The sequence below is a fragment of the Gymnogyps californianus genome, chromosome 2, assembly GCF_018139145.2.
Source record: "Gymnogyps californianus isolate 813 chromosome 2, ASM1813914v2, whole genome shotgun sequence".
Taxonomy (NCBI): Eukaryota; Metazoa; Chordata; class Aves; order Accipitriformes; family Cathartidae; genus Gymnogyps; species Gymnogyps californianus.
The window spans coordinates 36723164-36737043 of NC_059472.1; the positions used below are offsets into that span (position 1 = coordinate 36723164).

General features: G+C 38.5%; 1 protein-coding gene across 2 annotated transcripts in view; it reads right to left on the minus strand.

The window, feature by feature from the left end:
• The window catches only part of SULF1 (sulfatase 1), a 103122-nt gene extending 90011 nt beyond the window's left edge, over positions 1 to 13111 (minus strand). For both annotated transcript variants that reach the window (XM_050892292.1, XM_050892294.1), the window contains exons 1-2: positions 13049 to 13111; positions 10713 to 10810 (exon numbers count right to left, since the gene is read on the minus strand). The gene's annotated coding sequence lies outside the window, so the exon portion shown is untranslated. The remainder of the gene's footprint in view (positions 1 to 10712; positions 10811 to 13048) is intronic.
• Between the last annotated feature and the right edge of the window lie 769 nt (positions 13112 to 13880).

Below are 13880 nucleotides of genomic sequence, written 5' to 3' on the forward strand. Positions count from 1 at the left end.
ACAGCAGTTTTAATCCAATCGCCGTCTTTACTTCACACATACATCTGCATCTACTTAAATAATTACACTGGGTGGGATTCACCTCCAGGTTGTAGACACCTAGATTTAATTGTCAAAATGTTGGTGTCACTACATGAGGTAGGTGTCTAAGCTCCCGCAACAGTCAGAGGGGAATCTAGTCTGTACAGTTAGGGGAACCTCGAAAGTATTTGGCTGTCCCGGTGCAGCTCTCCAGGCCCCACTGGCGGTACTGACTCAAATGCTATTACCTATAATGGGAGACCAGATATTCACATACTAACACCTGCATCTAGGCCTCTGAATCCCACCCAGTAGATGAGGTAATTGGTGTCATTTCTGAGCTAGTGCCTAACCCCTTCTACTGAAAATATATCGAAAAGCACAAATTTGAAAGAGTTTTAGGATATAATCAACCTACTGTACATACATAGACTAATATCTCCCTGGAGATGCTCCTTCGAGTTGTACTTAAAGGTACAACTATTGTACAACTACAAAAGGTACAGAGAAAGAGTAAGAGGATGAAAGAGTCACACTTGGGAGGGTTTCTTAAATTTTCATGATTTCCCAGCTTGTGTCTGGGGAGTCAACGATCACCACAACGAAACAAGGCTAGAGATTATATCTATGTCTTTATCTATATCTACCTACAGGTGCACGCACACACACACATATATGTATTATTTTCCTTTCTTATACATGCATTTAAAACTCAGTACACTTATTTCCTCATAAGGGTAGAGAAAGCATATTAGTGTCCTATAATTTGCAGTTGGGAGGAAAACTAGAGACTTCTGTTCAGAAGCATCAGTTGTAATCCTGAATTTTAACAATATAAGCCAATATAATACTGTTGCCTTTGGAAGAGTGACACTGACATAAGACTTCACTTGCAACACTAAAAATACTTGCTTACTGCTTTTCCTTATGCTTTAGGGAAGCTGTGCCTGAGTTCCCAGTGCTACTGTGAGGGAAAGCCTGGCACAATTTTGCCCTTTAATGCTTTTTTATTTTCTCCTGAAGCCTAATATACCATCATACTCGACAGTGCCCTGTTCCCCTTCCTCTGCTCAGCTGTGCTAAGCAAGCTAAGGAAGCTGTCGAGATCCCAAATCTTGCTGTGAAGAGCTTGGTGGCAAACTATATTGCATTTTCAGATCATATTTAGTCTCATCTTCCATCTGCCATTTTTACATCTTCCACAGCTTTCTACAAAGATAAAAAGGCAACTGGGAAGAGAATAAAAAGGAAAAGGTTCATGGAAGTGTTTAAAGTTAGGGAAACTTTGATAAGGAAAAATGTGACGAGAGGAAAGAGAGAAGGGAGGCAGTGAAACAAATGGCACAGATGTGAGAAAGGCACGTCCATGCACAAGTCTGTGCTGATTAAGCTAATCAGGTTCAGTTAAAACCCTGCCTGGATGCTTCTGGGAACTGTGACACATGCGAAAAAACGAACAATCTCTAACAATACTTGGGTCACTATAGCATGAACCAATGTGCTTTTCAGCAAGCATGCAACAAATCACATCAGTGCCCTTTCAGAGAAACTTAGGAGCTTAACTTCAGAAGAGCAATTAAAATAATCCATACCTATCGTGCTGCACAGCTTAAGATACCTCAAGTTCCTTGGAGATCTAATGCTAGGCTTCTGGGTCTGCTCAGTTGTCACCCTGTCTTTGTTGCACTAATTGCCTAAGATCCTGCCTTTTAGCTAAAGCTGTTTGGGAAATGCAAAACAGGCATAAATCTCCAAAGGAGCCCAATTTGTGAGGTGCACATTGGCCATGGAAAATTCACGGGATGTTTGGGATCCACCAGAAAACTGGAAGTCTGAGATTCAAGCCCTCCTCCTCATGATGACATCTGGAGCTCCAGCTCCAGTCCCAGGAGAGTTCCTCAGTCACCAGGCAATGGTGACAAAAGGTTCAGTCTCCCTGTCCTGGGAAAGCTGCTCCAGGCCAGATCCATATGCTGGGGAGGAGGAGGAGGGGGGTTTGGTTCTGCAGGTTAGATCACTTGATGTGGAGATGGAGTGCTGGCATTCTTGAGACCTTTCTGCTCTTTATCAAATGACAATTTTGGGATAATGTATAAACAGTCTAGGAGCAAGCACTGAGACTGAGAACATGAATTCAGGCTCCAAGTATCTGCTTCCCAGAGAAGCCTGACTGTAGCCCTGACCTAGGTTTGTGCATTTGTGCAAGAGACAGATGTCTAGGGTATCCATCGCTTTGCCATCCCCTAATAAGCTGTTTCCATTTCCCCTTGCTCAGATCCCAGTCTGGGAGAAAAAAGATCTACCACACAGACTGTAGGTGTCTGATGATAATACTTAGAAAATTCTACTCCCAGAGCATCATAACCTTAACCCTCTTTGTGGCCTTTTGCCTTAGAGAACAAAACTTTTCTCCAAGCATTCTTCACCACTAAAATGTACAGGAGAAGCCATGTGCAGTCTGTGACTGTTTGGGAAATGTCAGGCTCCCATCTGAGTGGCTTAATGCATTTTCTGATTACCTGTTAAAGATGACTCACAACATTGTGTAAATCTTGGTATTGTTACATGACTTGCTTGGTCACTCAACAACCCGGGAAGGAGCCAGGAAAGCAGCACTTCAGCTCTGCTCCTGAGTTTCAGCTATTTGATCAGGCTTCCTTCCTTAGGACCGATGCTTGCAAAGTTTCACAGAGGCTGTTGTTTTTTGTAGCTGCAGTTGCAAGGCTAGTTTGACCTACCGTACGTAAATATATTTAAACAAAAAATGTGCTTAAAAACCAATAAATATAGAAATTATTCTTTCCATTTCTTTTTATGATCAAGAAGAAATTTGCTACCTAGGTCAAGTCAGCTTCAAAATTGTTTGCTATTTAGCTAAAGGCATAAAAATTCCTTTGGGAGGTCTGAACTAAATGAAGCTATAGATTTCAGAGCTGGAGGTTTAATAATTCCCTCTGCTGTATACTGAAAGGCACAGAGCCCTCTTGGGCAGAGGCTACAGTTTGCCAAATTCATTGAATGAATGCTAAAAAGACCCTGATCCACTCAAACACAGAAACAACTTGTCATTACTTGCACTGTCAATACCTGAAAACATGTGACCTTTGCTGCTGGCAAAGTAACATCTTATAGCCCAGAGGTACATTAAATGAGCTTAACGTAGAATCAGTTTGACACTAACATTAATCTAGGGCATGTGGACTTAGGAGAATCACAAATCTTCCTTTATAGCTTGAAGCAGGTCAAACATCTCCCTTTATAGAAACAGCATTTGAGTTCATACAGCTAAAGAAAATACCCGTTATTTAAAATAAACATCTCTAAGACATACACAAAATATTTTAATTAAGTTGCTGCATTCTATCCTGCTTATTTTTTCTCTGCAGTTTTAACAGCACATATTATTTTACTCCTCACTAAACTCTTGTTTAGTTTGCTAGCACCAATAAAATTCCACATCCCTGAAATGGCTGCATTTCAATGATGGGTGAAATGATTCCTCTTATTTTCTTCATATAGTGAAGTAACAGTGCTACTTGAAAATGTATTTCTTTATTTATACTTACTGAAAAGACATAAGTCTGCAAAAAGAAAAAAAAAAGTCAGTGAAACATAAAAGCCAGAAATCTCTTCTATTGTTATTTAGATAGAAGGCGCACACATTTCAAGTTTGTATTTTAAAACTCTGATCTATGGAAGTATTTTGTTGCTATTCAATGTACTGATCAAGAATGCACATCAATGGTTGTGCTGCACTGAAAATTCAGCTTGCAAAGTCACACCTTCTTTTTCAGCAATATTTGCTTAGTGAATAACAAACTTCAGAACTAATCCAACAGCAAAAAAAGAAGAAAAGTTTAGTCTTTTTTTTCGCCTGTTATCTCTTTCTGGTCAATGATGTTAAAAAAGTAAACAGGTTTTTATGTCACCTTGTGTATTAACTCAATAGTTAATTACATTCCTGTCAGATACAGTGGGGCAAGTCCTACAGAGGTAAATGCCTTGTTCAGGTGTTATAATGATGATAATCTAATGAGTAACTCTATATAGTGCATCTAAAGCTTGTAGCCAGCAAATCTTTGCTAAAGGAATATGTCTAATGTAGCCTATATACCTTTATTACTAGTGATTTATAAGATAGAAGTTATGTTTGTAAAATTGCTTGCTAGATAGCAGAAGATGTATAACTTTAAAACACTCACTGTAACCATCATGAATCACAGAAGACGTGGCAACCTCATGACACTGGTCTTACAACAGAGTTGCACATCGATAAAAATCACCACAAATTTTTCAGAAGTCTGAAAGCCTGAATAGAACAGCTCTACCTTTGATATGTTCCTGGAATGAGGCAGATCCACTCAGCTCTCTCTCATCACCTTTTTTTCCAGCAAACACCTATAAGCATCCCTGTGCCATCTATTCCAGTTAATACCCTTTGAGTTAATAGTTAGATCTTTGTTGCTGTTGTATTTCAGCATCATGCTTCACCTTCACCTCTGTATCACCTCTCTTTATTTTTATCCCAGCCCATGCCATATGTGTGATACAATATTCAAAGTGGGAGAAAAGTCTCTCAGCAGAGACCCAGCAGAAAATTTCAGTGCACCCAAGAATCAGACCATGCGTTCAGAAAGTGGTACAACAGCACTTGGTAGCAACTAGAAGGGAAATCATGGGAAAAAGATAAAAATCACCAACACCACCCCAAAATATTATCAAAATACTTCTCTTCTTTCATACTGTTAAAAATTCATCATGATTCAGCTGAGTACCTTGAGGTGTAAAGGCCATCCACTATGTTTGTTCTGAGCATCGCAGAATATAATCCTTCTAGAATATTAAGTGTAACTTAAGCACAAAGCCCTGCAAAAACAGTTCACCACTTCCATGGCATCATGGCCACTAGTTGGGATATTTACAAATCTATCTAAATCACAACCTAAATTCAAAGTCCAAGTTTCCATAGAAAAACTGTATTCTTTTGTTGTCTTATGGTATTCCAGATTATTTCAATAGTTATGAATAGTTTTACATATCCAGGAACACACAGTGTACTTGATGGTTTAATTTGGTACTATTTAAACTATGAACAGTTGTGGGGAAGGCCTCCTACCTAAAAGAAAAGGTTAATGTGTGTGGAAGAATCTAAAAATGCTGGTGAAGAATGTTTTCATTTCAGTTACAATTACTGTGTCATCATATCTTTATTTGCTTTCAATTAGTTGCATGGTTGAACATCGTCACTCAGTCATGTCTCCGGCTATTTATAAATATAGAATTAATGGCTATAAAGACCTGCTTTGTTAATCAGTGGTTATATTTTGTTGCCTTAGTCATCTTAATTTACATCTCACAGGATTTCAAAATCCCATAGAAGCTCTGGACATGATCACCGAGCGGTCTGAGAATGCCTTCAGTGGGAACCGCCGTGGCCTGCAGCTTCCAGGATCAGTTCCTAGAGATAAACATGCCCACTGTGTGAGACACAGCTGCTGAGCCGTGAAGCCCGGGATTTCTCTATGGCATTTATGAGCATCCCATTACTGCATTATCTAAGCACTCCGTAATCTTAAATGTATCTATCTCCACAGCTCTCCTGTGAGATGGTGAAGCAATGTTTTCCCTGTGGCACTGACTGTAGCGCTGTCGTACAGGAAGTCTTGACTGGAGCAAGGAGGTGAGACTAAATTGCTCTAAATACTGGGTTAATCAACTAACTGGTGCACCAGCTTTCTCACTGCAGTGTAGCGCCAAAGGGGCTGAGAAGGCGGTGATGACTTATTTACAGAATCTCTCATGTACACCTCATCTCTCGTCTGTACACACTCCTATATATTAAGAACTGCAAAACTGGCTGGAAACCCATGCATTTTAATTCCACATGAAGAATAAAGTGTAAAACATGGTGGAATTCTTCCCCAGAAGTGATATCCTCACTCTCAACCTTTCTTTAGGTGAAAGCCTGCACTTCACTAGTATATAATCTGGTTGCTTGTCAAGACCAAAACCTACCAGGCCTTCATGTGACACAGATAATAGGCCATTTTCTTCTTCCTTCTGGGAACAGATTGAGGAGGCAGTAGGGAAAATGATTACAACTTGAGGCAACAATGAGCAAAGAAATGTTGTCTTACATCTGTAAAACTGCAAGGCAACAACAAATGCTGGAAAGTTTTCCCGTTAGTGTTTCTTGGCCCCGAGTCAGTAAGCTGCTTCATTGCTATGTCAATAGCACATATACATATATAAACACATGTCCAAGTGCTTTTCTCACTGCAAGTAGATTTAAGCAGTTGCAGATATGTCATTTTTTTCTAGATGACCAAAAAAGTCCTCTGTGAAGAAATGTTAATCTTATCCATACACTTCACTCAAAAAGCATTTACAGTTTTAATATTACTGTATCTCACCACTGATGTCACATTAGGCAGTTCTGTTTGTATGGTTTTGCTTTAGCTGTTTTCTTTTGTCATTCTGGTCTTAATACATAAAGCCAGAAAAGAGTTTTCTTTCTAGTATTCTTTTTTTCCATTCCCTGACTATATCATTACAATCTTAATGATGTTATAGGTTTGCTTCCTAATAAAGACATTTTGTATTTTTGCAAGAAAAACAGTGAGAAAATTTTGGATCGAGTTACTGGCAGAAGTGTGTGGCTGAAAAAAATCTCCATTCTTCTTAAACATCCATCTGAATGGAAATATTTGGGAGGGGTAGAGGAAATAATGACACATACAATTCTTTTACAAAATCCACTTTAAAAACATTCCTTACATGAAATATTAGAAGTATTTTTATCAGACTATGTGTGTCTTATTTTGATGCCCTCGCATAGCACCAATTCTCCATTAAGGCATGATAATATGACTGATACTGGATAGGAAGGAAATGACTTGGCTCTTACAGGAAAAAACACCACCTAAATGTGGGAAAATGTTCATAAATACTTCCAGAGACTGGCATTTTGAAAGCTTGATCTTGAAATCTTAAGAGTACACTTAAACACAAGTTTCTGCCTTCAGTTGGTGCAGGCTGGGAAGGAAATTTTTTGGATCTATTTTTCTCTTGCCCGTCTCTCTTTTCCTGAGCATACTCTCAGCATACTGCCCACCAAACTGCTGACCGCCTGTTCCTCATTAAGGCATGCAGTGCGGAGAAACACGCCAGTAAGAAAACCAATGAAGCAACTTAATCAGCAGCTGAGAACCCCTTCCACTAAGTAGCAGGAGGAAACGAAGGAGAAAAACCTCATACTTCCTCTTTGGAGCTCTACTGGTGTGAACAAATTTAATAGGGATGAGCAGCCACAAAGGCAAACAAGTGCCTGTTGCTTCGTATAAGTGACATATGGTAGGTTATGGATATACTAAAAGTGAATCCCAGAATCTTCACTTTCACAGCTTCTAAAGGGAAAACTCCAAGATCACAGACTTTCTACTGTATTGACAGGCTGTAAAAAACTCCCTCTGGATCTTAATCAATGGTGTATATAGAAAAACACAGAAAAGGTTTATGTGTGAGGGGGTGATGGAAAAGAAAACCAAATGGAAAGGGCACTCGTTTACCAGGTCAGATCAGAAATGTGCTGTGGGCAAGAAAGCCACAAAATAGAGAGGAAATGAAAGGGCAAAGTTGTGTCTTCTTGGAATATCTCATTTTATCAGCTATATCTGTGGTAGTTAAAGGCCATTTAGCGTAATGCATTTAGGGGGAAAACCCCTTATCTTTCAGCTAATAATCCCCTTCTACGTAATCCTCTTTTCCAAACCGAGAAACTTGACAGCATGAGAGGAAAAAAGAGTTGAGAAAGAATCAGTTTTGTTTCCAAAAGTGGAATATACTAATGAGATAGAACACTGATGGCAGAGATCACTTGGGAGGGATGCAGAAGCAAATGGTTTAGCACATGCTTCTTAGCGGATAATCTTCATGTGGGTGCGTGTTGGAACGTGTATGTGTATGCAACACAGAGCTGTACCTCTGTGTTAGAGGATTTTTCCCATGGGACTGCCCTATTTTTGGTAGGTGTTTCCTTGTGACCTTTTAGCAGGAGAGAAAGAAAAAGCCTCTAGACAAGGAGATGAAAACACTTGACAAGATCCTGGCTAGAGAAAGGCTGCCTGATTACAGATTCAGCATGACTTGGCTGCATCCTGTGTAGACAACTAATAACAATGAAATATCACAGCACAGAAAGAGAATCCCTACGAAAAGATCATAGTTCTGCTGTACACCTTCTAGCAGGATGCTCAGCAATACCTTCTGCTGATAGACCAGTGGCTGTGCCCTCATTGTGCATACAGTAAAATGAAGGCTGATGTAGTGAACTGTAAAAAAATGTTACTTGCACTTGCTGTATGTCTCTGTTCCTCAGCTTCCCAGCCTCTCCTAACAATCTCCTTCCTGTTGGGATTTTCCGAGTTATTCTGTGAGACCCATCTGACCATCTACCCAGGTTTCTTTCTTGGAGACACCACTGGTCAGCCCAGTACTCTTGACCTATCAATCCCTCATGCAGATTCACTCTCCTAAGCCCTGTAACCTGTGCATTGAAATACTGTAATGCATGCCTCTCCAGTTCTTGTTTCAAGATCATGCTCATTTCAGATGAAGTGAAATGGGTTTTTCAAGCTCTTACACTTCCCAAAAATAAACTGGGATCCAAAAGCGTGTTTGGAACTGGGACTGTGTGCAGTAATGAAACTACATTTCTAAAAAACCTGACCCCAGGGGTTAAGTTGTATTCGACTTAATTAACTGAAGTTGGCTTTTGGAATGTCAGCGGATAATGTGCCAGGAAAGTCTTTGCACTGAGAGTGTCATTAATAGATTATATACATTAGAGACATGATTTTTAAGCTTCAGGTCAAAAAGCCGCCTTTTCATTTTTCTTGGAACTTTCTAACTATTTTATCCATGGTGCAAGTGATAACACTTTATTTCATAATAAATATTCTGAAGGCATTCCTAATACTGACAAATATGAATTACATTTATGCATACTTCACAGTTATAGTTTCATTGTATGAGAAACCATGATCCTAATTCTGTAGAGAAAAAGTATGTTTATAAATTTTTCTTGTGAAATCTCTCTACAACAGCAGATGATGTAGTCAACAAAGAGTGACCCTCTAAAGTTTCAGGTTAGACGAACACTGTCCAAGCTTTTTTTAAAAAAAATATTAACCTTTGGATCTGCAAAAATTGCTTGGAAATCTTCCAATATAAAGTCCTTCATAAGATTATTTGTACTTCCTTCCTTTGGTAGACTGGGAACGTCACCAAAATGATCACTTGTCATTTCATTGAGTAGAACTGGAAGGTACTGCAAATAATAATCCAATTCATTCCCTTCAACAAAAGCAAGATCACTTCTTGGCCCTACTCTAGTTAACCTCTTTAAGAGCAACCTAGGAAAAATATAGATAAACCTACAGATAAACCTAGTAAAAATTTAGATAAAGTTGGGAGAGAGCATTAAGATGGAACTGGAGATAATGACTAGATTGATGGTATAGGACAGCCTGAATATCCTGATATGCTGTATGCAAGCAAACAATATGTGCTTTATATGGGACCAATATACAGCCACACATCTGGAGGGAAAATAAAGCAGATTGAATAATCTTATATTAATTCTAATTGTTACGAAACATTATCTGAAGATCTGGTAATTTAGATATTCTGTAATTAAAATAAACTATGAGCTAACATGTCAAATAGTAACTGGTTCCAAACAAAATTCCATACAAAGACTCGCACGTGAAATAAGCTTGATGTGTACCAGCTGTCTTTCATTGCTAGTAATGTCTTAATTTTAAATCCAAATTTACCTCTGCCACACATATACCTGCTATTAAATCACACGCATTTGCAAATTGTTTAACCAGAAATATTTTATGTAAATGAGGTGACAGAAAATAATACAGATGAGGGAAAAAATGAATCTCAGAACATTTCAAGCTTCCTGCTCTGTGCTCTGTCAAGTGGCTTTATATTTTTATTTGTTGAGACGTATGATTTGATACTCAGCCTAGTGCCATAATTCTCACATCACAAGGTCACCACACAACTTGCTGTGACCTCCTAATTCCACCTAAAAGTCAGCCAGGCCTTGAAAGCACATTACTAGTGCAGATCTTTTGGAATTGGTTTGGCAGAGTTGCAAAAGACAGCTTGCATAGTGCTTTTCTTTACCATGACCAGCTGCATACAGTGAGATTAGCTTCAAGTTTTCATAATCATCATGTTCACATAAACAAGGGAAAATTCCAAACCATTACTTTTAGCTTAATGTATATCTTTCCTTGCAGGAAAAGTGCACTTTTATCTTGACATAACTCAAGCCTATAAAATATTTTTTTCATAGGCTCAAGAAAGGCATATGTTTTGTTCACAGGATATTATTCAACAACCACAAAACATACAATTTCTGGATGTCTTAAAAAATAGAAAGTTAGTAGTAGCAAACTTTGGATTGAGAAGCTATCTGTGTAATCATTTACTGGCTCACTAACATGTTAAGGGTCTTTGGGTTAGTCTTGAGCCTTTAAAGTTTGGCAGGATAGAACCTCCAGAAGATTTACTACAGCTTAATTATTGACCTGACATAATACTTGGGCTATGTAACACATGCTGATGGCTTGTTTGGTTTAATTAATTAATGAATAAGCATTTTATTTTTGTACCTTTGAAGATTTCCTGCAGTTAATGTGCCTTGGTTAATTTTCATAGCATTGGACAGAAGTCTGTATGTCTTGCTCAGTGAATTTATTATAGGCAAAACCTGCAAAAAGGGCAAAACACATTAATACTTATAGCTGCTAGGAATCACACATTTTAGTTGTAACACAAGCTCTGTTCATGCTGGATTTAGAATTTGTTTGCAAAACTAAACTTATTCATTCCTATTTACTTTGCTGAATCACTCTGAAGAACCAAGTTTATCCATGTCTAATTACCTTGCTTACAAGTCAGCAAGCTGCCATAGCTAAAATAATTGAAACATTAGGGAGCATACATCATTTTTTAAAGATCCTGACTTCCTTGTGCTTTGCTTATTATTAAAGTACCTATCAATGTGTACCTGCTTTTTCAGTGCCGTAATACAGTAAAAAAAAACTTATGGCAGATGTTCTACGTGAGGAAAAAAAAAAAAATAATTTCTAGTATTGTAAAATAACTGTACAGAAATGATAAGCTGTATTTTATTTAGCTGTCAAAAGCAAATGAAAGTGCTTTCCTTTTGTATCGCCTGTGGGAAAGCTCTATCAAATTTAACAGAAATGTATATCTTCAAGTTAAGAGTAGTCTTACTGTTTGGCTAAGGAAATTTTTACATCTCCAGCCTCAGATTCTAATGGATGGTTCAAATAGCTAGATGCCCATCACTAAGTTCTGTAACTTGTCAGGATATTTTCTGAGAATATTTGTAATATTTTAATAGAATTTTCAGTTTTGGCGATACTTGTCTTGGTTTTCAGAATTGTTCATTCATTTATTTTTTCTTTTCTAAAATAAGGTAATAATGAAATCATGTATAAATTAGCACAGACAAGTCCATTTTGTCTTTAGGCAACTGAAATGTAACTACCAGTATCTGCTATATTAATCTAAATTCCTCACTCTTCTTCCTTTGACAAGAACCAAGCAGTTCATATCTACTTTCTCCTCTTCTGACCTGAGCTACTACTAAGATGCAAGATCTCATAGGTGACTCCAGTCAGGAAAAAGTTTCACTGATGGAAAAAGAGCTCTGTTTTGTTTATTTTCATGAACACAGGAAATATTTTGTTGACATGAGCTGTAGCCTCAACTAGTCACAAGCTTTGACAGAAGAGATATCACCTTCTCCTCCTGCCCTGGCGGCATGTCTCTCCAGTGTGTGCCAGCACACATGCTCCTGGGGTTGAGGGGAGCCAGGTGAAAGAACTAATCTGACCAAGTATAAATCCTGCCAGCCAAAAACATACCAGCAAACCAGCAAGCAGGTTAGTTTTCAGATGGGTCAGCTCTGTCATCTGGCTCCCTGTGTTGTCACACCGCTGCCAGTGCTATCACAAGAAAGGAGCAGAACTGGGGGCCACCACCCCAGCAGTCAGCACGTACATCGTGAAACCCTCGCCTTGGACACGGGGGCACTAAAACCACCGGACAGGGTTTTCCTGCCTAAGCCAGCCCATCAGTTAAAAGGGCTTCTCTCCAGGTTTTAGTTTCCTCTGTTATGAAGTCTCTTTCTCTGTCAGTCTGTCTGCTCCTTTTCTTCAGGATCTCTCTCCATCTGGCGCACCACCCTTCTGGGAATGGCCAGCCAAAGCCTGATTGCCTAATGCTTACGCACTTTTGAACAGCTCTGGGGCTTGACTTTGATTTTGGAACAAGCATGCTTTACTGTTTCTCACAGCTGTTTTATAAGGGCAGTGGCAAGGAAGTCTATCTGTTTTGAGGGTAATGAACGCAGTTAGATTCTTCATTTGAGAACTTCTGAAAGGTCAAACCCAACCTTATTAGGAAAACTCTGGTGACTTGCACAGACACCAGCAACGGGAACAATGAACACATATGGGGAGCATTATTTCATGCACAGCTGGGTACCTGGGACCAAAAAAAAAAAGAAATCCCAGGAAAAACTGGGGCATTTATAGCTTCCAGGGAATGGAGTGGGAGGAAAAAAAAGAAGAAAGAATGAACCCTCCCTTCAACAAACCCAAAATGGAGATAGTGTAAATCAAGGAACCTGATACACCCCTAATATGCTGCTACAAAATGAAATGTGACTTTTGCTTCTCTAATGTAGAACAGGTCAATACAGTGGCATATACAGTGCCTGGCAGTGGACTTATTGTCTCAGTTAATCAGAAAGGATTGTGAATTTTAAATCACCAGCTTTTAGGCAGCCAAGACTGTGAAGGTCTGAATAAGTTTAAATAAAAAGCTGCCAGTATTTGAGAACTTACAAATTACCTCATAGTTATTATTATGCTATAAATAGGTACTTGCAATATTATGGTCCTCTAAATCTTACCTTTTTCTTATGCAAGAAAGAAATATTGTCATTATTTTTCCACTCTTCCTCAGTTCAGTCTTTTTTTTTGCTGTAATAAATAAACCAATAGAAAGTTATAACAATTTCTAAGCAATAAATCTAATAATATTTTTAAAGAAAAAAAACCAAACAAATCACTTGTATTTATCTATACATTATTTCTAGGAATATATTCCAGCACAATAAGAAAGACATTGCATAGAGTAATGGTTTTTTGAGCTGTCCCATAAGCCTCACCGGGACCATTGCCTCTAATTTCAGCAGGGAAGGGTTACAGCAAAGTACATTGCTACTGCGTGTACTTCATTGTACTGCAATGATGTACTTCATTTATCAACAATTCTCTTTCTTCTTTAATTCTTTTCTTGAGAAGGTTATACCGATAGCGTGCAGTATCTACAGAGGGCAGTAGCTCTCTAAAGCTTCTTCCACGGGTGCAAAGCAGAAATCCAGCAAGACTTATTTAGATTCCGGTCAGTAAGTTCAGTTAAGCCTGCTTCCTAATAAATCAAAAAAACAAACCAATGTGCTGTTAGGTTTTCAAGTTGGTAGTGGCTGTGAAAACCAGTAGGTGTTCTGGGATTTCACCCTGAAAATTTAAGCCCAGAATCTAGATTGAACACTCTTACTGTACAGCAAAAATACACAGCTATGAAATAATTGGAGATGTGAAAAATAATGTTATTATTGTATTACCTAATACAATGCGGTTTTGGCTCTCCTTCTTTGAGAGATTGGTCTCTCCGGCTTTTAATAATGTATTTTTTGTTGATTGGTTTCCAATTTTTTAGCAGTGCTGTAACAGCTAGGA